The sequence below is a fragment of the Tenrec ecaudatus genome, unplaced genomic scaffold, assembly GCF_050624435.1.
Source record: "Tenrec ecaudatus isolate mTenEca1 unplaced genomic scaffold, mTenEca1.hap1 Scaffold_3743, whole genome shotgun sequence".
NCBI classification, from domain to species: domain Eukaryota; kingdom Metazoa; phylum Chordata; class Mammalia; order Afrosoricida; family Tenrecidae; genus Tenrec; species Tenrec ecaudatus.
The window spans coordinates 101,478-126,345 of record NW_027459150.1 but is presented as its reverse complement, the minus strand read 5'-3'; the positions used below and the strand labels follow the sequence as shown (position 1 = coordinate 126,345).

Below are 24,868 nucleotides of genomic sequence, written 5' to 3'. Positions count from 1 at the left end.
ACACATTGGTCTGGTTTTGTTCTGATTTGCTCAATGGTTTTTTATTTGCTCAATCAATCTAATAATTTCTTATATGCAAGAGCCAGTTGTACGGCCCTGAGGTAAGCAGTATTGTCTGAGGGTCCTGGCTTTTCCAGGACAATGCGTTCCAGTTATCTGAATTGAATAGATTGTTTTCTTCATCTCCTCTTTGTACTACACAGAAGATCCAGATCATCTCTGTAACTGATGACTGACAGAATAAAAAGCTCTGGGCATATGAACAGAAATGTAATTGCCAGGCATTTAGTTGTACACACATGGACCTGCATGCTGACCTGGTTCAACAAGTTTTCATTTGAGCAATACTGAAATTGTGAGTAATGTTGGTGACTTCAGCTCTATCCCATTGGGAGCAACATCTGCTTAAAAGTGAGTGACAAGAGGACTAAATGAGCCAATGTGGCCAAATCTTTTTGGAAATTGCCTCAGAATCGTGGTTGCTGAATAAATGCAGTGTTTTATCATGAACATGTTGTGTGAAAGAGGCCCTAGTGGTTCACTGGTTTAATCGATGCCGCTGGCCAGACCCTTTGTGGCTCCAGCATTCCAGGCCCATTAAGGGAGGCCAAGGAGGCTGCGTGGGCCCGTGAAGATTTACAGACTTGGAAACACTAGCGAGCAGTTCCACTCCCTGTTTTATGGTCAAAATGAGTTAAAATGTACTTGACCGCAGTCCATTTGGTTTTGGTTCATCATGAAGGAAAGGGAAGGCTTTAAAACCCGGCACCCGATGCACTGCTGTGGATGACATTTTGAAAGGCTTATTGGGTCGACACTAGGTTACACTGTTGTAGCAGAATTGTGGAGTGACCGTGACAGCTCATGCGACTTTATGCCATAGCTAGTTGGCCATGCTGTGAAATCTTAGCATAAAGTGCAACCTTTTCTATGTTGTTGTTAGGTGGCTTCGTGTCCATTCCAGCCCCTAAAGCCCTCTATGTAACAGCGCGACACACTGCCCTGTCCTGCACCATCCTCACATGTTCCCACGTTGGAGCCATTGCGACAGCCCCTGTGTCGATCCATGTTGGCGAAGGCCTTTCTCTTCTTTGCCTCTCTCTCCCTCACCAAGCACCATGTCCTTCTCCAGGGACTGGTCTCTCCTGAAAAGATGCGGGAACAAAAGTATGACAAGTCATGGAGGCCAGTCCCACAGCTGAGAGAATGCTAGTGGTCATCATGTTCAGCTAGTCGTCCTTCCATGATCTGCAAATGTGAAAAAATCTTTAAAAATCTAAAATGTGAAAAACATCTCAAAGCCTGGTATGTAAGTCCTAGTATCCTAACAGTTTAACATTGAAATGCACTGAAGTTCAGTCAACTTATAAGAAAATTGGAACCTAAGTACATTTTCCCAATCAGCAAAAAGGACATGCTATTATGATACTGAATATATTGTGCTCTTTTGTCAGTATATCCTATGAGCTTAGTGTGTATTGATGTGCGTATCCAGTATTTTTTGAGGGGAGCAGTCCATAATAATTACATGACAGTAGCTTTGTCTCAGTGGGAAAATTTTCAAGATATCTGCATATATTCTTTTTTTTAATCATTATATTACAACTCATCACAATCCATACATCAATTGTGTAAAGCACATTTGCACATTCATTTCCATTATCAATCTCAAAGCATTTGCACTTTACCTAAGCCCCTGGCATCAGCTCCTCATTTTTGCCCCTCCCTCCCCACTACCCCCTCCCTTATGAACCCTTGATAACTTATAAATTATTATTTTGTCATATCTTATACTGTCCAAAATGTCCCTTCACCCACTTTTCTGTTGTCAATCCCCCAGGGAGGAGGTTATATGTAGATCCTTGTAATCAGTTCGCTCTTTCCACCCCACCCTCCCTCCATCCTCCTGGTATCGCCACTCTCACCACTGGACCTGAATGGATCATCCACCTTGGATTCCTTGTTTCCATGTTCCTATCTGTACCAGTGTACAGAGGGTATCTATATTCTGTTGTTACCTTTCACTCTTGCCCGGTTTCCCTTTTCAATAGCTTGTCCTATCTCATTGAAAATACAAAATACACAAGCGTGCAACTGCAGAGTGACTGGAAAGTAGGCGAGTAACATAGACACTCTATAGAAAATTTCATAATTCCCCAAATAATCATCTCTATCACCAGGTAACACGTCAGCTCTTGATCACGTAGAATTCTCCAAGAGGATACCATGACTCCAGGGCTTTGGGTCCCTACTTTGTTAGTTCATACCAGCAGCTCTCCAATGGCTAAGGAGGGGCGACAGGGAGAAGCACAAATTCTGCAGTGTTTCCTAGTTGTCATCTTCCTTTCACCCTGTGCTTCCTGTTCTGATAAATATTCTAATTTCAATCCTCCCTCCAATGGAAGAGAGGATATGAATTTGGAATCGAGGCTTTTATTTTTGATCATTCATCTGATTTATGTGTTCTGACTGTTCTCTATTCTGAAACAGCTAGATAGAAATAAGGCTGCAGTTGGTCACAGACAAACTGTACAGAGATAAACTCATTATGCTAGAAGCATGCAGTCCTTGGGATAACATGTAATTAGTGAGGGAGTGTGTCTAGTGCAGTGGTTCTCAACCTTCCTAATGCTGTAACCCTTTAATACAGTTCCTCATGTGTGCTCACCCCCCAACCAAAAAATTATTTTCATTACTGTAATTTTGCTACTGTTATGAACGGGAGAACCCTTTGAGAGGGTTGTTCAACCCCCAAAGGAGTTGCAACCCACAGGTTCAGAACAGCTGATCTAGTGGGTGAAGTGGGTTAGCTAAACCCTGATGGAAATCCTTAGAGCAAGACCCCTGTGTCTAATGCCCATGTGAAGTCTCTGTTTCCCCAGGACTGTCTTCTTCATCCTTTCACATAGTGGAATGCATGGTACCTTGCCAAGCCAGAATATACGGGATGTTTTAGGACACTGTGGCTGTTGAGGAGGTGGCTCTGAATTTCTCCGAGGAAGAATGGGCATTGCTGGACCTTTCTGAGAGGAAACTATAGAGACACGGGATGATGGAAACTTTTAGAAACCTGGCCTCAGTAGGTATGAATATTTTCATTAAAAACGGAAAGATGTGTGCGTGCGTGTGTATATGTATATTTGTGTATGTTTCATACTCAGTGATGCTATTGCAGTATGTGAGCTGAGTAATGGGAATACTTTGTTATATAAACAAGTGTAGTACTTTCCTCTCAGGAGCATGATGTCATGTTTCCCCATGAATATAAGGCTCTTAGTGTTATACTGATTTCTTATATCAAGTGTGACTATGAGTCTACTAAGTTTCCTTACGTGTTATAAATGTGAGTGTTGACCTTTGGTGCAGAGAGGCTATGTGTGCATTGTGCCTTGTAAGAGCTCTGTGTTTTTTCAAGGTTAACATGATAGCTTTATCTATTTATTATCTATTTATCCATTGTGTGTCAAGCACAGTTGTACATGTGTTACCTTATCATCCTCAAAACATTTGCTTTCTACTTGAGCCCTTGGTATCAGCTCCTCAATTTCCCCCCTCCCTGCTCACTGCCTCTCCATCATGAACCCTTGATAATTTATAAATTATTATTTTTTCATCCTTACACTGTCCGATGTCTCCCTTCACCCACTTTTCTGTTGTCCATCCCCCAGGGAGGGGGTTTTATGTAGATCCTTGTAATGGGTCCCCCCTTTCTGCCCCACCTTCCTTTCACCCTCATGATAGCACCACTCTCACCACTGGTCCTGAAGGCATCTTCTGTCCCAGATTCCCTATGTTTCAGGTTCCTATCTGTACCAGTGTGCATCCTCTGGTCTAGCTGGATTTGTAAGAGAATTAGGTTCATGATAGTGGAGGGGAGGAGGAGCATTTAGGAAGTAGAGGAAAGTTGTATTTTCATTGTTTCTACACTGTACCCTGACTGGCTCGTCTCTTCCCTATGATCCTTCTGTAAGGGGCTGTCCAGTTGCTGACAGACGGGCTTTGGATCCCCAATCTTCACTCCCCTTCATTCACAATATGCCCGATACTGATCCCATCGACACCTTGTAATCAATCCATAGGTTGTGTGCTTTTTCCATGTGGGCTTTCTTGCTTCTAAGCTAGATGGCCACTTGTTTACCTTCAACCCTTTAAGATCCCATATGCTATATCTTTTGGTAGCTGGGCTCCATCAGTTTTCTTCACATTTTCTTTGCACACAGTTGTCTTCAGCTATCATCTTAGGAAGGTGAGCATCGTGGAATGCCAGGTAATAGAACAAAGTGTTCTTGCATTGAGGGAGCACTTGCATGGAGGCCCAATGTCCATCTGATACCGTAATACTAAACCTATTAATATATGCACCTAGATCTATTTCCCCACCCTAATATAAATATATTTACATATGCACATGCTTGTATTTAGACTTCTGTAAATGCTCTTTGTCTCCTAGTTCTTTCCTCTATTTCCTTTTACTTTCCTCTTGTCCCACTATCATGCTCTGTCTGTAGTTCAGTAATTTCAGGGTTTCAGTAATTCTTCTCAGTTACATTGCCTTGATCAATCCCTACCAGGCATCTTACACCCTCCTTGCCACTTATTTTGTGTCAGGGGAAAGGCCAGACCCTAACACATCACAGCGGGTCGGTTGGTGCAATTGTACAGTGATAATAAATAAAGATTATAGTAAAGTCATAGGGAGCATGAGAGATAGAAGAGGGATTGAAATAATGGAGTCAGACACATTTCATAGTTGCATGTTCACCTCAGCCTCACTTGGTGGTCCACATGGGGAGAGAAATATTTATTGCTAACCAAGGCTTTTATATCATCTGGGGATGTGCAGGCCCCCTAATTACAGGTGAAGAAATCCATCACAGGAAAGTGTTGTGCTATAGGTAATATAGTAATGGGAGTGGGATGCTGTAGGGGTTCATATGCTGTTGGAAGAGGAGGGAGTAAGGGTGTGCATGTGACAAGATGGGCGGACCCGAGATTCAGCATGGCAGCCTAACTTTGGATGTCACTGAGCAGGTTTGACCTGTTCTCTGGTTCACTGTAGAAATCATTATCAGTAAGGTGTACTGTAAACCCACCTTGCAGGGTCTAAATTGAAGCCTTTAGGGGGAAGTATCCCATTGTCCTTAACAGCAGGGATGGGCCCTATATGTGGTGGGACTAGACAGTCCTCTGACAGCTGATTGCCTTCAGGGAGGTAACTTGACAATTATTTACCATTAATTGTGAGCAGTGTCCTAAGTCTAACATATATTTGGGGGAGATGACTTGGAGAAATCTTTCTGTTTCCCACTATTTTGGATCACTTATTGATTGTTCCCTTTTCCCTGGGTTGGTTAACACCACTTTCTTTCCCCCACCTCCCCTTCTCCCATGTCATGCTCCCCGCCCCAACCATGGGTCCTGTTGCTTTCTCCTCCAGATTGTTTATCTGGCCTATATTATCTAGTTAGAAGTGCAGATATAATATGCACACACACACACACACACACACACATACACACACACAAGCACACATACACACAAAAGAGCAAAACAAAATGACAAAAGAAAACAAAACAACAGCAACAAGAAAAAAAGGGAAAAAAGAGAAAAGCCTGTAAAAAGTTAGAGGTCTCTATGTTGACCTTTAGGAGTGCTTTTCTGTGGAGTCTGATGGGGTGCCACGCTTTGGCCCCCGAGTCTAATTTTGGTACTCTTGGGACTTCCTTGCTCTACTTCCCTTGCTGTTCTGTTGCACAACACCCTTAGTGTTTTGCCTGGGTGTGGTGGGGTCAGATCGGATGCAATTCCCAAACTGTCTCCAGTGTTGTCCCCTATAGGGCTATAGGTCAGTGAGGGATGTCATGACTCATAGTCGGGGCAGCCATAGTGCTTCTTTTTGCATGGGCTGCTCAGAGCAGGCATATTGTCCTCAAAGCTTGGTGGGCCAGGATGTGTGCTCCACTCTCTCTTCCTCCCCCTTCATTTTCTCCCGTGTGCTCTGATCAGACATGTCCCTTTCCCTGAGCTGTAGCTTCAGTGTTGTCCTCTGAAGTAAATTCTTCTGGGGGAAGGGGCAGCTGTCCTCTTAGTTGGGATTGGGGCTGGCCCCTCTGATATTTTTGTTATAAATAGATTTTCTTCCACCAAAATTCCACAGACCTAGAGGAGCATAGGACTGGCTCAGTGTCAGGGAATTGTTGATTATCTTTTCACACTTTCCTTGTGATGTGTTTTTCTCCAAGAGCAGCATGTCAGGTACACCTTTTCGCCCTCATATGACACTAATGTGATGGGGATCTGCCTTAGGCTGGGTTCTCTAGAAAAATAAAACTATAGACACTGACATATGCATAAGAGAGAGCTTTTCATCAAGAGAACATCCCAGCCCAGTCCAACTGAAGCCCATGGGTCCAATGCTACCTAGAGCATCCATGGCTCAGTGTGTTCAAGTCCCCAAACTTCAGTTTTTGGGTGAGCATCAATCCTATCTGTTGTCCAGCTTGATATATGTGTGTGTATCACATACATATATGTGTGTGTATCACATACATATATGTGTGTCTATATAGTCACTCTAATATTATATGTGCACACGAATGCCTTGGTTTAGTTTATTAATTCATCAGTATATGAGGACCTTCAACACTACAGAAAACTACAGGACTCTAAATTCATGCTTTCATCACAGAATGGGTGGAAACAAATTCCCTGTTTCAGGGTTTTAATCTGAATACATTTGTACTTCCTTTTCTGTAAGATAAATGCTATAATTTTGATCATGCTGTATTTCTTTTTTTATTAAATCACTTTATTGGGTCTTGTAGAACTCTTATCATAATCCACACCTCCATCCATTGTGTCAAGCACATTAGTACATTTGTTGGCATACTCATTCTCAAAGCATTTTCTTTCTACTTGAGCCCTTGCTGTCAGCTTCTCATTTTTATTCCCCCCTCCTCATGAACCCTTGATAATTTGTAAAGTATTATTTGTTCATCTCTTACACTGCCCTATGTCTTCCTTCACCCACTTTTCTGTTGTCTATCCCCCTGGGGAGGGAGTTATACGTAGATCATTGTGATAGGTTCCCTCTTTCTCCCCCCACCTTCCCCTTCCACTTCTGATTAACAATTAATAGTTAGGGAGTTAAGTACCAAGAGTTATTTCAGCGTGTTTAAATGTAGCCTACAATGTTTTAGCATTTATTAGCTATTCATGGCATATCGTGAATATTTTATGGATGTGATAATTAAATTATGATTAAAGGAATTTTTATGTCTTTTTGGAAGCCTCTTCCTTAAAAAAAAGTGAACCTGGTAGCTCTAGTTAGAACATACAGTCAATTTTTAATATCACTGGTAAAAGTGGACATTTATGGTTGTCCTTTTTCTGACGTGGGGTGATGTTTTTTCAAGTATGACTTTTTCTTTTTAGGAATGTATATTAGCATATTAACATTTTGAACTATATTTGTTTTATGTTAGATTTGTAGAGTTATTTTTCCTTAGCATGAAAAGTCTTTGACTTTGTTTAGTAAGTTTTGTGTCTATTTAGATTATTAATTCTTTTTTACATTAATTGGTATATATTACAGTGCTCATTTTCTTATATTAAATCAACTCTAGGATAGATTCTACTTAATTATCATGTGTAATTATTTTCATGTGTTTTCTGACTCTATTCCCAATGTTTTCAAGAACTTTTTCATGTAGATCCATTATCAATATTGCTCTACAGTTTTCTTGAAGTATCATTATCTGACCTTGTTTACAGGTTATTACTGGTCTCATAGAAAATATTAATAAGGTTACTCTGACAATTATTGTTATGTTTCACCCAATAACGTGAACTTAGACAAAAAGAATAAAGCGTCTATTCATATTGCGTGAATACTCTCCTGTCTAGCTGCCAGAATCTTCAACTTTAATCTGTCTTACAGTTAGCCTTGAAGTTTCTCATGGAATTGAATTGTGATTCAGTTGATTGTAAACTTTCTGAACATCCTGAAACCCACTCGACTCTCATAGATCACTTGCTCTGGCTGGATCCTCTAGAGTGATAAATGATTTACACCCCTCTTGACGGGACAAATCGTCACTCACACCTGAGACTATGGATGGGACATCCTTGAACCCAAGCCAATAAGCCCACTACTACAGTGTGTGTTGTTTGCCATCAGTCAGCATTACCTAGAAAGCTTGGAATCCAGAATTTAGGTCAAGATGACAAAATGGTTTGATCAGTCATCTCTTTTCTGGATACATCTTGCATTTTTAAGCATCTTCCCTCACCTTGGCTCTTACCATGACCCCTTGCCATTCCATGACTGTAAGCTGCAGTCTTTCCCAAAGGCTTTAAAATCGGACATCTGTAAACACAAGAGCTTAAGAGAGTAGCAAATAAGGATTCCCCTGGCTTGTTTTCTTGTTTAGAATATCTCTATCTTGGCCAAGGTACCTCTAGGATGTGCTATTGGTGTCGCTCTGTCTCTTGTTGTCCACCTGTACAAAAACTTTCTCTAGTTACTACACTATTGTGCATAAATGGGCTACCCAACCATAGGGATTTCTTCACACAATAGATATTGTAAAGAATACCCAGGATGCAAGGGGATTGGAGTAGGTTTTACTTAATGAGAAGCTCAGCCTGAGTTGGAGTGGCAGATATGAGCGTGATTCAGCTTGATCACTTTCACCAGATATGTCAAGGGTTTTGGTCTGAGGTTCCGTTATGGGCTTTTAAAGAACATTCTTCATAAAATATTCCGTTCTTCAGTTAGATTGCTGGTGAAAAGAAGATATTTACCTTCAATGGAGCTTGAGAAATTTGAGGCCTTAAGTACTTCCACTTTGTGGATCCAAAGTTGATCATGATATTTGGGAAATTAGTAAAATTGCTCTGCAAAGATAGAGTGGACCCTTGTTTAATGCAAACCCTCAGCTTTGAGCAGGATTTTGATCCCAGGTGGTGGGGGTGGTCACTATTTAGCGCAAGAAGTACAGGCCAAGAAAGTGATATGCCTTTTTCAACATTGCCTCCTCTTCTGTTTCAGAACAAAGATTTGCCACAGAGAAATACAGTCCAGTCTAGGGAGCTAGAAATCTGGTACTAGTGTCTTGCACATTGAAGCATGACAAGGAAGGACTTCAACTTCTGACTGGGTCGTGAACCAAATCCATTCACCTGACTCCAAGCAGGGTGAGCATCCCTGGGGTTCCTGGGGTCAGCACTGGGCAGAGGAGTTTGAGGGGAAGCAGGAGGGATCTGAGCTTTCTGGGGTCTGAACCCAGGAAACACCAGTGTACAAGAACCCAGGCTGCCCCATTGGTCGGGGTCCGAGCAATTTGCGCATCTCCCGGAATGATAGAATTTGCTGATAATGTAACCATGTATAATTGTATTAGAACTTAAATTGTGAGCACTCCAATTTGCAAAAGGCGGGTGGCATAGTGGTTACAGATTGGACTGCTAACTGCAAGGTCAGCAGTTCAGAATTACAAGTCACCCCTGAGGAGAAAAACAAGGTTTCCAATCTTGGTAAGAGTTATAGTCTCCGAAATCCACAAGGGGCCATTCCACCTCCCTTTAAAGGGTCACTGTAACCAGAATCCACTCTGTGGCACTGAGTTGGGTTTAAGGTTTGCATTGCTGATGACAGTGACAACTCTGTCCATTTGCTGCCTCCCCAGTTTGATTAAGCCTCCATTGAATTCCTTTTGATAATTAGCCAAGAATGTAGATCATCTTACCCTTGCGGAAAATGCCTTACAAAATAGATTGCCTGCACTCCTCTCCATCCATCCCCCTCCAAGGGCCTGCCTAGATGTATCCTTGATGGAGCTCACCTAAGCGAGGACAGCACAGGGGCCATTGTTATGAGTCTGGCCTTGATTGCCTCAGTTTGAAGGCCCTGGACCAATCTTTTAAGTCTTTCTATCTAATAATGTGCATGTCCCAATTATGGTCCCATTCCTGCTGCTGCAGTCCCACCTGTATCTGATGTATTGCTTTGCCACCAATCATGATCTGTGACATGGCCTTTTGTTCTGTGTCCTATTTATCTAGGGTCTCGACTCTGAATCCTCAGTTGCATTTGAACTGCTAATGGCCTCCCTTATCCATATGATGTGTGTGCGTATCTTTTGTTGTCTCTTAAAGTTCAATAAATGCTCTCCTCAAATTATGTTTGACAAAGAAGTCACTTTTCCACCCTAACACACAATTTAGCATCATCAGTGCCTCAAGGTACAGTTCTCTGGGACAGCATCTTGACAGCCGTACCTGCAGGTGAGGTCAGGCCCTGCAACCCCCTGGCTTCTGTCCTAAATGTACAAAAATTACAAAGTTCTCTTAGTTCTGCGGATAAATTCTCTCTCTGCACCTTAGCCTTATACCAGACACACTTAGCTCTATGTGGGTTGGCAAATCTAGTTCCCCAGATAAGAACTCAAATGTACCCCTATTTCACCTCTAACCTCCTGCCCAAAGGCACTTAGCTCTCTTGTTCTGTGGTCTGGGAATGCCACTGCTCTGTCTCAGGCTCTTGGTTCTGCTGCCACCATGTCTCTGTTGCTGCTTCTTCCCTTCATGTCCACTCTTGTGTCACAGCTGCCTGTCTGCTGGATTGAAGAATTTCTGTGAAAGAATCTGGGATCTAAAGGCCCCTACTCCTGGTTCTTTTTTTTTTTTAAAGTCATTTTATTAGGGACTCATACAACTCCTAATACAATCCATACATATATCAATTGTGTAAAGCACATTTTTACATTTGTTGCCCTCATCATTCTCAAAACATTTGCTCTCCACCCAAGCCCCTGGCTTCAGGTCCTCAATTTTTCTTCTCCCTCCTCACTCCCTCCTCCCTCATGAACCCTTGATAATTTATAAATTGTTATTTTGTCATATATTTCTGTGTCCCATTTTTCTGTTGTATGTCCCCCAGGGAGGAGGTCACATGTAGATTCTTGAAATAGGTTCCACTTTTCCAACCCAACCTCACTGTGCCCTTCAAATATCACCACTCACACCACCAGTCCTGAGGGGATTATCTGCCATGGCTTCCCTGCATTTTCAGTTCCCATCTGCACCAGTGTACATCCCCTGGTCTAGTCAGACCTGCAAGTCAGGATTCAGACCATGACAGTTGGAGGGGGGGAGGAAGCACCCAGAAACTTGATCAAAGTTGTAATTTTCATCGTTGCTACATCACACCCTGACTGTTTCATCGCCTCCCCAAGACCCTTCTGTAAGGGAATGTCCAGTGGCCTACAAATGGGCTTTGGGTCTCCACTCCACACTCCCCCGCTGATTCACTATGGTAAGATTTTTTGTTCTGATGATGCCTGATACCTGATCCCTTGATACCTTGTGATTGCACAGGCTGGTATGCTTCTTCCATGTGGGCTTTGTTGCTTCTGAGCTAGATGGCCGCTTTTTTACCTTCAAGCCATTAAGATCCCAGATGCTATATCTTTTGATAGCTGAGCACCATCAACTTTCTTCACCACATTTGCTTATGCACAAATCTGTCTTCAGTGATCATATTATCGAGATGAGCGTGCAATGTAATGACTCTTCTCCATCTATCTTGATTGATAATTTGGCTTGGTAGCGTATTCTTGGGTTTGCATTGTTTTCCTTCAATTTTTTGAAAATGTTACTCCACTCTCTCTTCTTCATAGTTTCTGCTGATAGGTCTGATCATATTCTTATTTGGGAACCTTTATATATGATTGCTTGTTTTCCCCTAGCTGCTCTCATGATTTTCTCCTTTTCCTCAAAGTTGGATAATTTAACTATTATGTGCCTTGATGACTTCTTCTTGGGATCCAGTCTTGCTGGGATTCTTTCAGCTTCCTGAATGGTTGCCTTGTTTTAATTCACTAAGCTGGGGAAGCTTTCCTCCAAGAATTCTCTCACTACTGTTGCAGATGACTTCTTTGTTTTGTCTTCCTCCAGTAAGCCAATAATTCTAATGATGTACCGCTTCATAGCATCAGACTTAGTTCTTAAGTTTTCTTCAGCTTCTCTGATGATCTTATTAGATTTTTGTTCTCGTTTGTTGAAGTCTGCTTGGCTGTCCTCCAAGTCACTGATGCGGGCCTCTGATTCTTCCAGTTGCTTGTCGAGGTCCATGAGTGTGCTACTGGTTTTTGTTATCTCCTCCCTAAGCTCCTGTATTTCTCTTTGATTTATGGTTTTTACCTTTTCTATCATTTCATCATTTTTCTGTATTGTTTCCCTCATATCCCCTGACTCCAAGTAACATTCTGAAAATTTCTTTCTGTGGCAGCTCAATGTCTGCTTCCTCTATGCATGCATTATGTTCAGGACATCTTCTGGCTTTGCCTTTTGTTCCTCTCCTTTTTTTGTTGAGGTTTTTGGGGCTGATGGCTGCTTGTGTTGCGTTGTTTTAGATGAGCCAGGTGCCATTTTCCAGGGAGTCGAAGAGCACTGGCTCTCTCTGGGAGACTTTGAACTGCCTATAGCTTATTTCACTATGGAATTAACCTACCACTTTGTCCTCCTGTGGCTTCCCTCTCGGGGGAGTGACCCAGAAGGGTTGCCTGCTTTGGTGTTGCAGAGGTTGGGCAGAGGCTCCTGCAGTAACTTTTGTTGAGGAGTGTTGGCCGAGCTGCCTTATGCCCCACAGGCACAAAGGCTGGAAGGAGTTCCCCAGTCAGAAGTTGAGCAGAGTATCCCCTGTTGGGGGCCAGCAGGGATTTTTCCAGCCTGCTAACTACACAGGGTGGAGCTCACCTAGCTGCGTGTGGCTCAGGTGTAAATGCCCTAAGCTAAGGGAGTGGTCTGGAGGTTAGCAGTAGAGTGTGAGAGACCAAGAAAGAGGAAAAGAGGAGAAAAAAAAGTTAAAAAGCAAGCCAAATGTGCCCATGAGGGGCGGGGGAGGGGGAATATAGTGAAGAGATGGATAGAAAGCAACAATGTAGCTGAGCCCTTATCCAGGCCAGAGGAGCTGCAAGGGTTTAATCCTTGTTCGGAGGTGGTAGCAGCAAGCTGTGGCTGTGTTGAGAAAAGGCTGCTGCACAGCCCTCCAAGACTGATAGGGTGACAGAGAGGAGATGCAAAGGTCTAGTGCCTGCCCCAAGGCAGGTGGTGGCAAACTGTGGCTGTGTTGAGACCAAGCAGCCCTACAGGCTCCAAATGGTCCTGGCTCTGGCAGAGACAGTGGCGGGGCAAAGGTCAAGCCCCAGCCGGCCTCCACTGAAGTAAACCAAAAGCCCCCAGCCCCTCAAAACCCCATGGGTCTGTGCCTACTTGTCTTTATGATGCTCCTCCTGCATTCCAGCAGTGTTCAGTTATCTCTAAGTAACTCTCCTAGCTTGAATTCTGTGGAGTTCCTCTGGTGTTTGTTACTCCTTCGCCATCTTGCCGCAAGTCCCCCTGGTTCTTCTTTTTTGTTGGTAGTGAGATCCCAATTTCTGTCTCTGAAATAACTCAATTAGTTGTAACATGAATTCCAAAGTAACTAATCTGTAGGTTAGGTTTCAGACAGTTTATTTACATAACCACAAGGCACAACGGTACCAATGTATTGTTGGCCAAGCTGCCCGATTGTCTTATATGACAGCCCCAGTGGGTTTCCAAGACTGTAACTTTATAACGGAGTAAAAAGCCATGTCACTCATGCTTTCGAGGAGAAATTGGTGGTTTCCAATTGCTGACCTTGCAATTAGCAGCCTGACAGTAACCACTATGAGGGACAACTTTTCCTCGTTCACATTGGCAGGCGACAAACCCAGGTAAATAATTTGGAGAAAGTTAAGGGGGCATAGCTAGACTGTGTACTTGTATAGACCACCTGTCTGACTCAGTGATTCTCAACCTTCCTAATGCTGCGACCCTTTAATGCAGTTCCTCATGTTGTGGTGAAGCTCCAACCATAAAACTACTTTTGTTGCTACTTCATGACAGTAAGTTTACTACTGTTATGAATCAGGCAACCCCTGTGAAAGGGTCCTTCAACCCCCAAAAGGGTCTCAACCCATAGGTGGAGAACCACTGATCTAACTGCATTAGGTACTACAAATAATGGTATATTAAAAACATTATCTATATTGGGATTCAAAAGTGCACTCATTATTGGGGGATATATACTTCTTCATTTACATTTATATGTAATTTATATATGTATAGATATAAATTTCAATCTAATAAATGTTTATTATGGAGCCTTGTTTTTGACATGTGTTAAGTGTTGGACTTCTATCCTCAAGGTCAGAGGTACACACCCATTAGCATCCTGTCATGGCTTTAGAATCTTGGAAGCTCTGTACAGCAGTTCTCCTGTGTCCTATCTGCAGCTTATATGTCTAACTCTACTTGATGGTGAGTTTAAAAGTGTTTCTAAAGTTATTTTACAATTTATAGTTCTCCTATAAAATAATCTTTAGTTTATAATAGCTCTTTATATATCCCATGTAAAATGTTTCCAGATGCTTTAATTAACATAATCATCTTAAAGGTTCATTGATTTGTCATTCTCTTTGAGAGTCACACAGTAAGGAATTGGTAGTTTGTATGCTGTGGGGTAGGGATCCAACTCTTTGTTTATTTTTTTATATTTATATTTGATTGCCCAATCTCTATTTGTTATAAAATAATCTTTTATTCACATGTGTGAACATTATGAGTTTTAGATTTTATTGCTCATGGTATAAGCATGTTTCCCATTACTCAATAAGGGCACCGTTAACAGTATTGGGGACTTTGGGTGTTTAGAAGAAGGAAAGAACAGTAACAGCACCTGGACCTATTGGTTATGTGTTACACTGTATTCTCCCATCAGCCTGCCGATGGTGCATCACCAGCAGCTTAGAGGAAGGAGGAAGAGTGCCTTGTATTATTACTTTTGGGATTTCCTCACGAGAGATTGAAATTTGTGAGCATCATTAGAGCTGATCCAGATAAGACAGAGCATCCCAGTTGCCTGTAGTGTCCTAAGGACTAAAGAAAATGGCCAAGGCTCAGGTGCTTCTGATGTGTTTTATCCTTTTCTGTATTTTCTACTGGAATTGTAGGAGCCTGTATAATACTGATTCAGTTCATTGGAAAAGCAGAAATTTGAAATAGTAGAACTTAGAGCTAAACTTTTACTCTGATTTCAACATTTGGCTGGAGAAGATTAGGAATATATTGATCATAGGATTAACAATAAACTATTGACATTGAACATAATATAGCACTGAGGATTCTTTGGATAACATTATCTTCCAGCTCATAATTTATTATTCTATGGCCAGCATATCTTTCAAATTATATGCTATACATGGTTTTTAAGGAGAAATAAAATCACTTCTTTAGGAGAGTTCAGTAGTCCATGGGATTTTTGTTTGAGTAACTTTCTTTAATGCTTATTTCTGAAGGTGATATGTTAAATACTCTCCCACACAGCAGCATTCTCATCAATGCATCTAAAATGGGTCTTGTTGCATTAGTGGTTTAAAAATGAGACAGCATCTCACCTCCTCTAACTAGAGATGCAGGAGAGAGAATTAACTGTCAACATCAGCTCTGATTCATATGAGGCAGAGCTTAGACAGACCTGTACCCTCCAATGGTTTTCCAGTCTGACACCAGTATCTTTGCCACACTCCTCTCCTACTCAGCTTATTCTTTTTTTTTTTTTTTTTTTTGCAGTGGCCATGGACTAATTACAGTCCAGAGTCACAGGTACAAGTTTTACTCAGTAACAGAGTATAATTTGGTATCAGAATTAGTAGGCTACACATTGACTTTCATATTAAAGAACCATGTAGGCACATTTGCTCTTCTTCAGGGAAGGCCTGTTTTCCCTGTCCCCTATCAGACATTTTTCCTTCTAAAGATAGGCTCATTTCTTAGTTCCATCTTTATATGGTCCTCTCAACTACTTTTGGATATCCTCTTCTTGATCTTGCCTGCCTGTCCCACTTTCTTGGCTGAAAAGCCCTTTCTGGACCTGACACCATTGGCTCTGTCACTCTGTCCCTTCTGCCCTGGTCATTGTCTCCATTGGTGCAGCTCTTGACCCATGAATAGTACAGTTCATTTTGCAGGAGCAGCAGTAGACCCATCCCTATGTGGTAGAGGTTCAAGATGGTCCATGATTTGCTCAGCAACATCTCACAAAACTCAAAAGTCATCAAGTAAATAAATCGCTCTTCAAGATGTGGAAGCTGGTGAGTTCCAGATCTATATAAAGGTCAGGAATCAGTCTGTAGGTTTTTCCTCATTGATTTGTTTATAAACGCTGATGAACCAGATCATCAGGTCAGACCACAGTCCACTGCCTCACAAAGAGAAGTTGTTGAATCTCGTCAGCTAATAGGTTGCAGGGGCTGAGGAACCCAAATTGGAAGGTCAGACAGCAAGCTAATGGCTCATAGAGTGGAGGAAGCTCTCAAGTCAGGTCACACAGGCAGCTCATAGTTGCCATTCAAGGAAATGCCACATTAATTTTTTGGAAGCTGCAAATCCCTAATCCATGGGTTCATTCTGAACTGTGTGGCTGCAGGGGCTAATAAACCCAAATCAACAGCTCAGATGACAGGATAATGCCTCACTGTCTCCTCTCAAACCATGCCTGCAGGCAGTTCTCTCTCTCCCTCTTAATATGTTGGCTTCTTGGGCCAACCCAGCATCTTCCCTGCCTAGGCAAGATTAGGAAGGCTCCAGAGATCCACCCAGCAGAATTAGGCTGGGGGCGCCTTGGAGAGCATGTGGTGAAAGATGGCAAGTTCAAGAGGACCTTGCAATTAAAGTTAAGATAATTCACTCCAAAGGTGGCTGAGGAGAATTTGTCCTAAGGTTGTCAAGAGGAGCTTGTCCTAAGGTGGCCTTTAAGAGCTTAGAAAGTTGTTCTGCACTCAGTAAGGGAGATAATGTCTATGAACATTCTGATCTTGGTTCTGACTTATAGCTTCTTGTTCCTGATCCCGAGTTGTACCTTGTTCATTAATAGACCACTTTGATCTATTGAGTGTTGTGTGACCACAGCAACAGATTATCAAACCCAGAAGTGAGACAGAGTGGTGTGGAAGGATTGACTTGTTTTAGAGTTGACAAAAAGTGTTGGAGAGTTGAGGTATGTTTGACCTCCCCCATCTGCACTGTTCCCAGTACTTATTGCCACTGAAGGTACCGAGCCTCTAATAATGGTGATGCTGGTAGAAACCCTAATGCCATTTAATAACAAATAGGTCTTTATCTACCTTGTGTGATTATAAAGCTGAGCTATTTCTAGAACATTCAGATAATGTCACTGGAACTCAAAATTCTAATGTTAAGAGTGGGTGCATTATTTTCAGGCACTGGGGTCCCCAACACTCCAAAAGTGATCCTCAGGAGTGACATTGCAATTGTGAAAATATTAAAAGACAGAGAGCAGACAGCTGGACACAGGGGCTCTCTTCCCATGTCAGGCCTGAGAGAGTGAATATATTTTCCAGTGGGTATATATAATGGAGCTTACAGGTCTTTCCATAAGGCGTTCGTGTCATGCAGTTAGCATGTACATAGTTAATGGGTCATATCATAAGCGGGTAAAATTCTAAACAAGCAAGATGCTGAGTTACCATCTTGACCTAGTGTTAGTTGACTTCAAACCGGCCCTGTGCCCTCCCCAGGTGTTTGCTACATTTATGTTGGGCTGGCTCTAGAACCTGATTGCTCAGATATACAGATAACCTTCAGGCATAGTGAAGTAGCCAGGTACAGAAATGATTCCTCTACTATGGGAGCTCCTTTAAGCCTGCTCCTTAATGTGGAGCTAGCTATTGTGGGGGCACAGTATTTGACCTGGAGAATGTATTTGAAAACATTTATTTCTCAGAACACTGGAGATCTTTCTAAAATTAGGGCTAGTTTTCTCGGCTGATGGTCGTGAATGTAGAAATAAGGTAAAATATTTTGTACCAAGTCCTCAGTTAATGACGCATTATGGAATGAACTACCACAATAGTTTTTATTATTGTTTTCCTTTTTTTACTGTAAGATATATTTTTTTTAAATCTTCAAATGGAAAATACTTCATTAAGTAGACCCCTCTTACTACAGGAACCACTGACATTCAACGATGTGGCTGTAAAGTTCACCCGGAAGGAATTGTAGCTCCTGAACTCTGCTCAGAAAACCCTATATCAGGATGTGATGTTGGAGAACTATCACAACCTGGTTTCCATTGGTGAGGAGAATTCTCAAGTCATTGACCTCGTCACTGGCTTTTCCTGTCTTATATGTTAAAAACTTTGCGGTGTTTGTGGTATTCTCAAAGAGGTAGATTCTCATTGCATTTTCTCATCCTAGGTTAGTGGGTTAGGTCTTCTACCCTTGAAAGAATGCTATTTACTTTGTTCCTTTGAACATTATTTTTCTAGAAATACAAAACTGCAGTCTTTACAAACTTTACGTTAATTTTGGTGTGTCCAAGATTCTGTAATTTCCCTTAAACAGGTTATCTAATTGTCACCCCAGAAGCTTTCTCTCAATTGGAACAAGAGAACTGTGTTTGGTATTAGAAGCAAGCTATAGTGGAATTTTCTCAGATGCATGGTCAAAACACCTTAAGGGGAATTGGCTGGGGTAGTTGATTGAACAGGGAGAAGGCCTCATATCTATGAAAGGTGTCAGAAAATGCATAAAAGTGTGTGCTACTTTGTATGTGAGAGTTCACTTGTCCAAGATGTTGAGGGAAGTACACCTGTAGCTCTTATGAGATTAGATTTCCATTTTCTTGTTTTACACTAAGTGTGTTTGCTTCCATAATTTTCTTTAACATTCTGAAATTTTCCCTTCTTTTATGTTTCCACTTTACTATGAAAATCTGTCTTGCACGCTTCTCTCCAAACAGAGAACTCTGAATTAGTAACTGTCCTCTGAATACAGCACATTCCTCCCCTACTGAGTAAGAATGGATATCCATTTGCAGTATGCAGCACCATCTTGCATCTTGAGCTCCCACCATAAACGGGTCTCCTTTGTGCTTCCTTAGCTTCCCCCCTTGGAGTTTCTCTAAAGATTTGGTGTCCATATTCTCATTTGGTGTCCTGTTCCTTTAAAGTTTTCTTCATGCAGGTGATGTCAGTTCTTTCTGTTTTCTTAGAGAGATGGTCAATTTGCCTTCTCTGTTGGAATTCTTTAACAGACATATTTCCCCATATTTTACTCCTTTTGGTGAAATATATTTATGACTTCTGTTGTTTCCAGGTATCTAAAATCATCTTCCTAGCAAGAAAATTATCAGCTTAAAGTATACTTTAGCACTGTACCTTACATTTTTTTCTACCTGTAAGATTTTTTTAAGTTGTCTGTTCCTCCAATAATTTTTGTAAGTGGAAAGGGCATGTTTTTTTTTTAATTAAGCAATGTCTGCTATATATTTCTTACTATGTAGTGTCCCTTCCTTAGGCCCACCCCTTCTTAACAGGTCCAATACACGAAAGATGACTGTTGCTGCTTCTAAAGAACATTTTTGCAGTATATTCCAATAGGTTTTATTGCTGTTATTCAAACAATGCATAGTACATTCAATATTGCTCTCTTTTCTTTTCTGTCTCTTGAGTAGCCTTTTGGTTTCCATGTGTAAGTTGCCTTTCATGTCATCCCACATCTCATCTGGTCTCTGTCATTAGTCTTCAGTCAGACTTTTATTCCTCATGTTTATTCTTTACATAGTCTCTAAGCTGTGCTCTAGCTACTTTGGCTAGCTTCTACTTGGATTTGAGCAATTTATGATCTGTTCCACAGTTAACCCCTGGGCGTGTTTTGACTTATAAGCTTCTCCACCATTTCTTTCTGTAGATGTGGTTGATTTGATTTTCATTTGTTCCATTCCGGAAAATCCATATGTGTAGTTTCCATTTCTGGTGTTTAATAAGGAATTTGCTATGAATTCATCATTAGTCTCAAAATGTTATCAGTGAACCTGTGTGTCATTTCTGTTACTAAGGTCACATTTTCCAACTACTGCTACTTTCCCCAAATTTTACACTTATCAGTGTGTATGATTGTTTGGTTGATCAATGTCAGGCTGAAAAATTCATGTGAAAATTTCAATATATATTTTTAAATATTTTATTGGGAGCTCTTATAGATATCATAACTTCCCATAGTTCAATTACATGGAGCAGTCCTGTACAATAGCTACCACAGTTTGAAAACTTTTTCTTCTTTAATTCCTTGATATCAGCTCTCCTTTATCCCTTCTCCCCTCAATTTCATTATTGTGGTGGTAAACAGAACCTGGATGAAAGTGTGAGCAGCAGCCTTATATCTGTACTCCTGACCACAGGGCTTGGAAGACCAGTTCTAGTGTTGGAAGAAAACCCCCACAAGTCCCAAAGCTAGAACTGCTAATGAGCAATCTCCAGACAGAGATTTCCCCCCAACTGCCCTCCAGGAAGATGTTAGTATACAGCTGCTACAGGTGCCTGACTTCTTGCTTCTCAGCTGAAAGATGCCTAGCTTTGAAAGCAATCAGGTTCCCTTTGTTGCTGTCACTTAAGGAATCAATTATCTCTTTCTCTTAAATGCCCACTGGATGGGTCCTAAAGGACTGGTGTGTAATTGAAGGGCAGAAATAAAAAGGCTTTGCATTCTTTCACCAATTTATATAATCTCAGGGCATGCAGCTCCCCCGCCTCCCACACAAACACAGGCAGACACCTAGCTACCTAACAAGGTAGGCAGGATCTTTAGCCTCGGGATCCCTGAAATAATTGGATGAGCAACTTAAGACCAGTGCTGAGGGTAGGTGGAGTGGAGTAATTGTCTCCTGAGCGGGGAGAACAATAACAACAACATGTCTGCTCTTGTCGTTAAAGCAGCTGGCAGATAGTAATTAGCCATGCGCTTGTATGAGGTATCATTAAGGTGGCACTACAATGAAAGGATAGTGTGGCGATGATATTTAACTAAGAGTATGTGACTGGGACTCTTCTCCAACTTTGTGAATGCTTCTATGTTTGCTTTAATTGGTGCACAAAACTGAATAACACTTGTACTAACTGGTCTTGCTTGCAGGCATATGAATATTAGCCTACCACTGACAAAATTATACATCAGGGAAGATATTGCAGTGTGCTTTTGGATAATGAATATGATGCCAGTCTTCTTGAATTTGTCGATCTCAGCCTTATAAACCACTTGATTATCTAATTAAAAATAGCCAGTACCAGTCTATTAAAGTTGAATAATGCATACACTATCAATTTTTACCATTCCATTTTGTTTTGACAACTTGCAATTTTTCATGACAATATTGCATGTATGCCATTTTCCATTTACTAGAGGATATTAGCAGCTATTTTTTCTCATTTTCAGTCATGCCATGTCAAGCACTGAAGGTCCCCAAAGCTTTTCCTCCATCTACATCATTATGGTTGACTGTACTTTGAGGATTTAGTACTTGTTCAGTGTTATTTCATTGCCATTAAACCTGAGGGGTTCATGTTCCAGAAGTCGATCACCAGATCTTCCTCCCAGTCCCTATTTCTGGAGAATCCACTAAGACCTGTGCACCATGGGTGGTCCTGCTTGTATTTGAAACACTGGGTGGCAGTGCTTCTGGCATCACAGCAACCTGCACGCCACCACAGGACAGCACTGTAAGAGGAGTGCTGTGAGCTAAAATACAGGCTCCACAAACATAAGGAATGTGTTTCTGTACCATAATCCCTTTCATATATACCTGTAAAAATGGTTTTCTCCCAAGTAGAATATTCGCCATGTTTCGCATTCCCAACTTTATCTAGCACTTAGTTGTCTTTCAGTAAAGATTGATTAAATGAATACATTTAACCTCTACCAAATGGAATTAGCAAGTCATATCACTCCTGTGGTCTATTGGTCTCATGTCTTCCTTCTGTTATGTTTGTTGTATGTATTCATGTACCTCTTTAAGCAAATATCAAACCTGTGTCCATTTATCACTTTCATATCCAACCTGATTTCTATAGTAACTATTTTTACCATTTGAATTGTTTACATGATTGTATTTCGTCCAATGGGCAATAAACATTAAGCATAGTGTTTTATTTATAGTCATAAAAGAGGGTTGTCACTAAAGATCTACTTTATATCAATGTGTATTTTATGGGGTCCATTGAAAACCAAGATATTTAAAAGAGTCAATGTTGTGTTCTTTTATAGAAATCCAGAAAGATGATGATCATTTGCTTGAGCACTTGCAATGTGAAAGATGCATTGACAGAATGGAATGGTGCTACAAATGTAATACATATTCTCAGCATAAAAATAATTTTCCTCCAAAGGAAACTTATGAGATGTTTGGATTACATGAAAAAAATGTAAAATCAGATTTAATCATTCTGGAATTAAATCAGAACAGAAGCAACAAAATACAGAAGATGAGAAAACTTTTCTCCACAGTGAACAAGAGCAATTTAATACTGAAATGAAATTCCCTGAGTGTGAACCACCCAGGTTCATGAAGTCACAGTGCATTCAGCATCAGGAGTCTGATGAAATTGAGAAACTACACACAGGCGATAAATGTGGAACAACCTTCATTGAAGACTCTGTGTTCTATGAACACCAGATTATTGGTATACTAGATAAGACCTACGAATGCAGTCAGTGTGGGCAAATATTCAAGAAAATGTTCAAACTCAATGAACATTATCAAAAAAGTCATGAAGGACAAAAGCTAGGAAAATGCTTGCAATGTGGGAAAAATTTTCACAGTGTATCATACCTCAAGGGACATCAGGAACCTCATGTGGCAGGAATGTCCTATGTATGCAGTGAATGTGGGAAAGGCTTCACTAGGAAGAGTGATCTCACTGCTCATCAGCAAACTCATACTGGAGAGAAACCCCACATATGTGGTGAATATGGAAAAGCCTTTATCAGGAAGACTCTTCTCACTGTTCATCAGCGAACTCATACTGGAGAGAAACCCCATGTATGTGGTGAATATGGCAAAGGCTTTAGCCAGAAGAGTAAATTTACTGTTTATCAGCGAACTCATACTGGTGAGAAATCCTATGTATGTGGTCAATGTGGAAAAACCTTTCTCACGAAGAATGTTCTCACCGTTCATCAGTGAACCCATACTGGAGAGAAACCCCATGTATGTGGTGAATGTGGAAAAGCCTTTATTCGGAAGCATGCTCTCACTGTTCATCAGCGAACTCATACTGGAGAGAAACCCCATGTGTGTAGTCAATGTGGAAAAGCTTTTATCAGAAAGAGTAAAGTTACTGTTCATCAGCGAACTCATACTGGAGAAAACCCCCATGTATGTGGTGAATGTGGAAAAGGCTTTATCCAGAAGACTGCTCTCACTATTAATCAGCAAACTCATAGTGGAGAGAAACCACATAAATGTAGTGAATGTGGCAAAAGCTTCATTCGTAAAGGAAATCTCAAAACTCATATAAAAATTCACAGGAGTAAAACCCTATATATGTGGCAAAGGCTTTATCCAGAAGATTTCTCTCACTGTTCATCAGCTAATTCACACTCGGGAGAAACCCCATGTATGTCATGAATGTGGAAAAGCCTTTATCTGGATGGCTTCTCTTACTGTTCATCAGTGAACTCATACTGGAGAGAAACCCCATATATGTGATGAATGTGGAAAAGCTTTCAGCCAGACACAATGCCTTACAGCACATCAGAGATTTGACAAAAGGAAAAAAGCCCTTTGCATGAATTAAATGTGGAACATCTTATATGTGGACATCAGATCTCGTTAATCATGAGAAATTTTCAACAAGAAAAACTTTCATTGGAGTTAGTGTAACAAAGCTTTCAAAACAAAGGAAGAGGTGCTGGAGTTTGGCCTGGGCCAAGTGTGTGAACGGACAGTTGTGACTTACCATATGGGTACCCGTGTTCTGTGTTGCTGTCCCTCTACTGACATGGCCCACCATCTTGGCGACAGATGACCTTCCAGACTTCCACAGAGTGCATGTTCTTCCTCAGATGCATGAAGGTTCCCTAGACTATACACGGTAGTCCCTGGAGAAGTGCTGACAAGGTGGGGAAACCACAGCTTCTGAGAGGAAAGCCTCACTGCCTTCATTCCCTTGTCTCTGCTGAAACTGAGTTTGTGTCTGGGCTCACACTGAGTTCCCATCACTGTGTAACTTGCACAGTAATACATGGCCGTGACGTCAGGATTCACAGAGCTCAGTTTTAAATTAACCTGGTTCTGGGATGTATCCCTGGTGATGCTGACTCAGTACTGGAGAGCTAGATTATAGTTTGTGCCCCCCATTCTCCCATATTATCCCAATCCACTCCAGATCCTTTCCTGGAGCCCGGTGGACCCAGGTCACATGATAGCTGGTTAAAGACAATCTAGAGACCGCACAAGTGAGAGATAGGGTCTGTGAGGGCCTCACTAGTCCAGGGCCTGACTCTTGTACCTGCACCTGGGCCTATACAGCTGGGGATAGAGAGAAACCCAGTGAGTCATGTGCCCCGATTCTTCACTCCCAGACTTCATGTCTGACTCCCTGAACCACTCACCACCCTGAGTTGCCAGAAAGAAGAAAACCCACACATGCTTCATGTTCATGTGGATAAGATTCGTGACACCCAGAAAATGCTCTCCAGGTGAGAAGGATTATGAATTTAAGTCCTTGCATGTTGTGGTTTTATTTGGGTTCTTGTCAGGCATTTGCGTGTGGGAGGTGCATGGTATGTAAAGGTGGAAAGGGCTGAATGGGGCCCCTGCCTCTGGGACTCACACTAGAAAAGTGATGCTGGTGGAGTCCTTGAGAGAACACAGCCCTCTCTTTGAGGTCTTCACTCTACCAATCATGCGGACATCTGTGCAGATTTTAAGTTTAATGTAGCTTTACATCTATTACCATCAGAAGTACACAGATGATCTGGTGAA

General features: G+C 41.5%; 1 long non-coding RNA gene across 1 annotated transcript; it reads left to right on the top strand.

The window, feature by feature from the left end:
- The first annotated feature begins 799 nt into the window (after positions 1-799).
- LOC142436507 (uncharacterized) lies at positions 800-23,236 on the top strand. Its single transcript, XR_012781978.1, has 6 exons — positions 800-1,305; positions 2,910-3,083; positions 9,053-9,198; positions 14,235-14,346; positions 18,055-18,181; positions 22,147-23,236. It is a non-coding gene; the product is annotated as an uncharacterized LOC142436507 (long non-coding RNA).
- Positions 23,237-24,868: the final 1,632 nt, after the last annotated feature.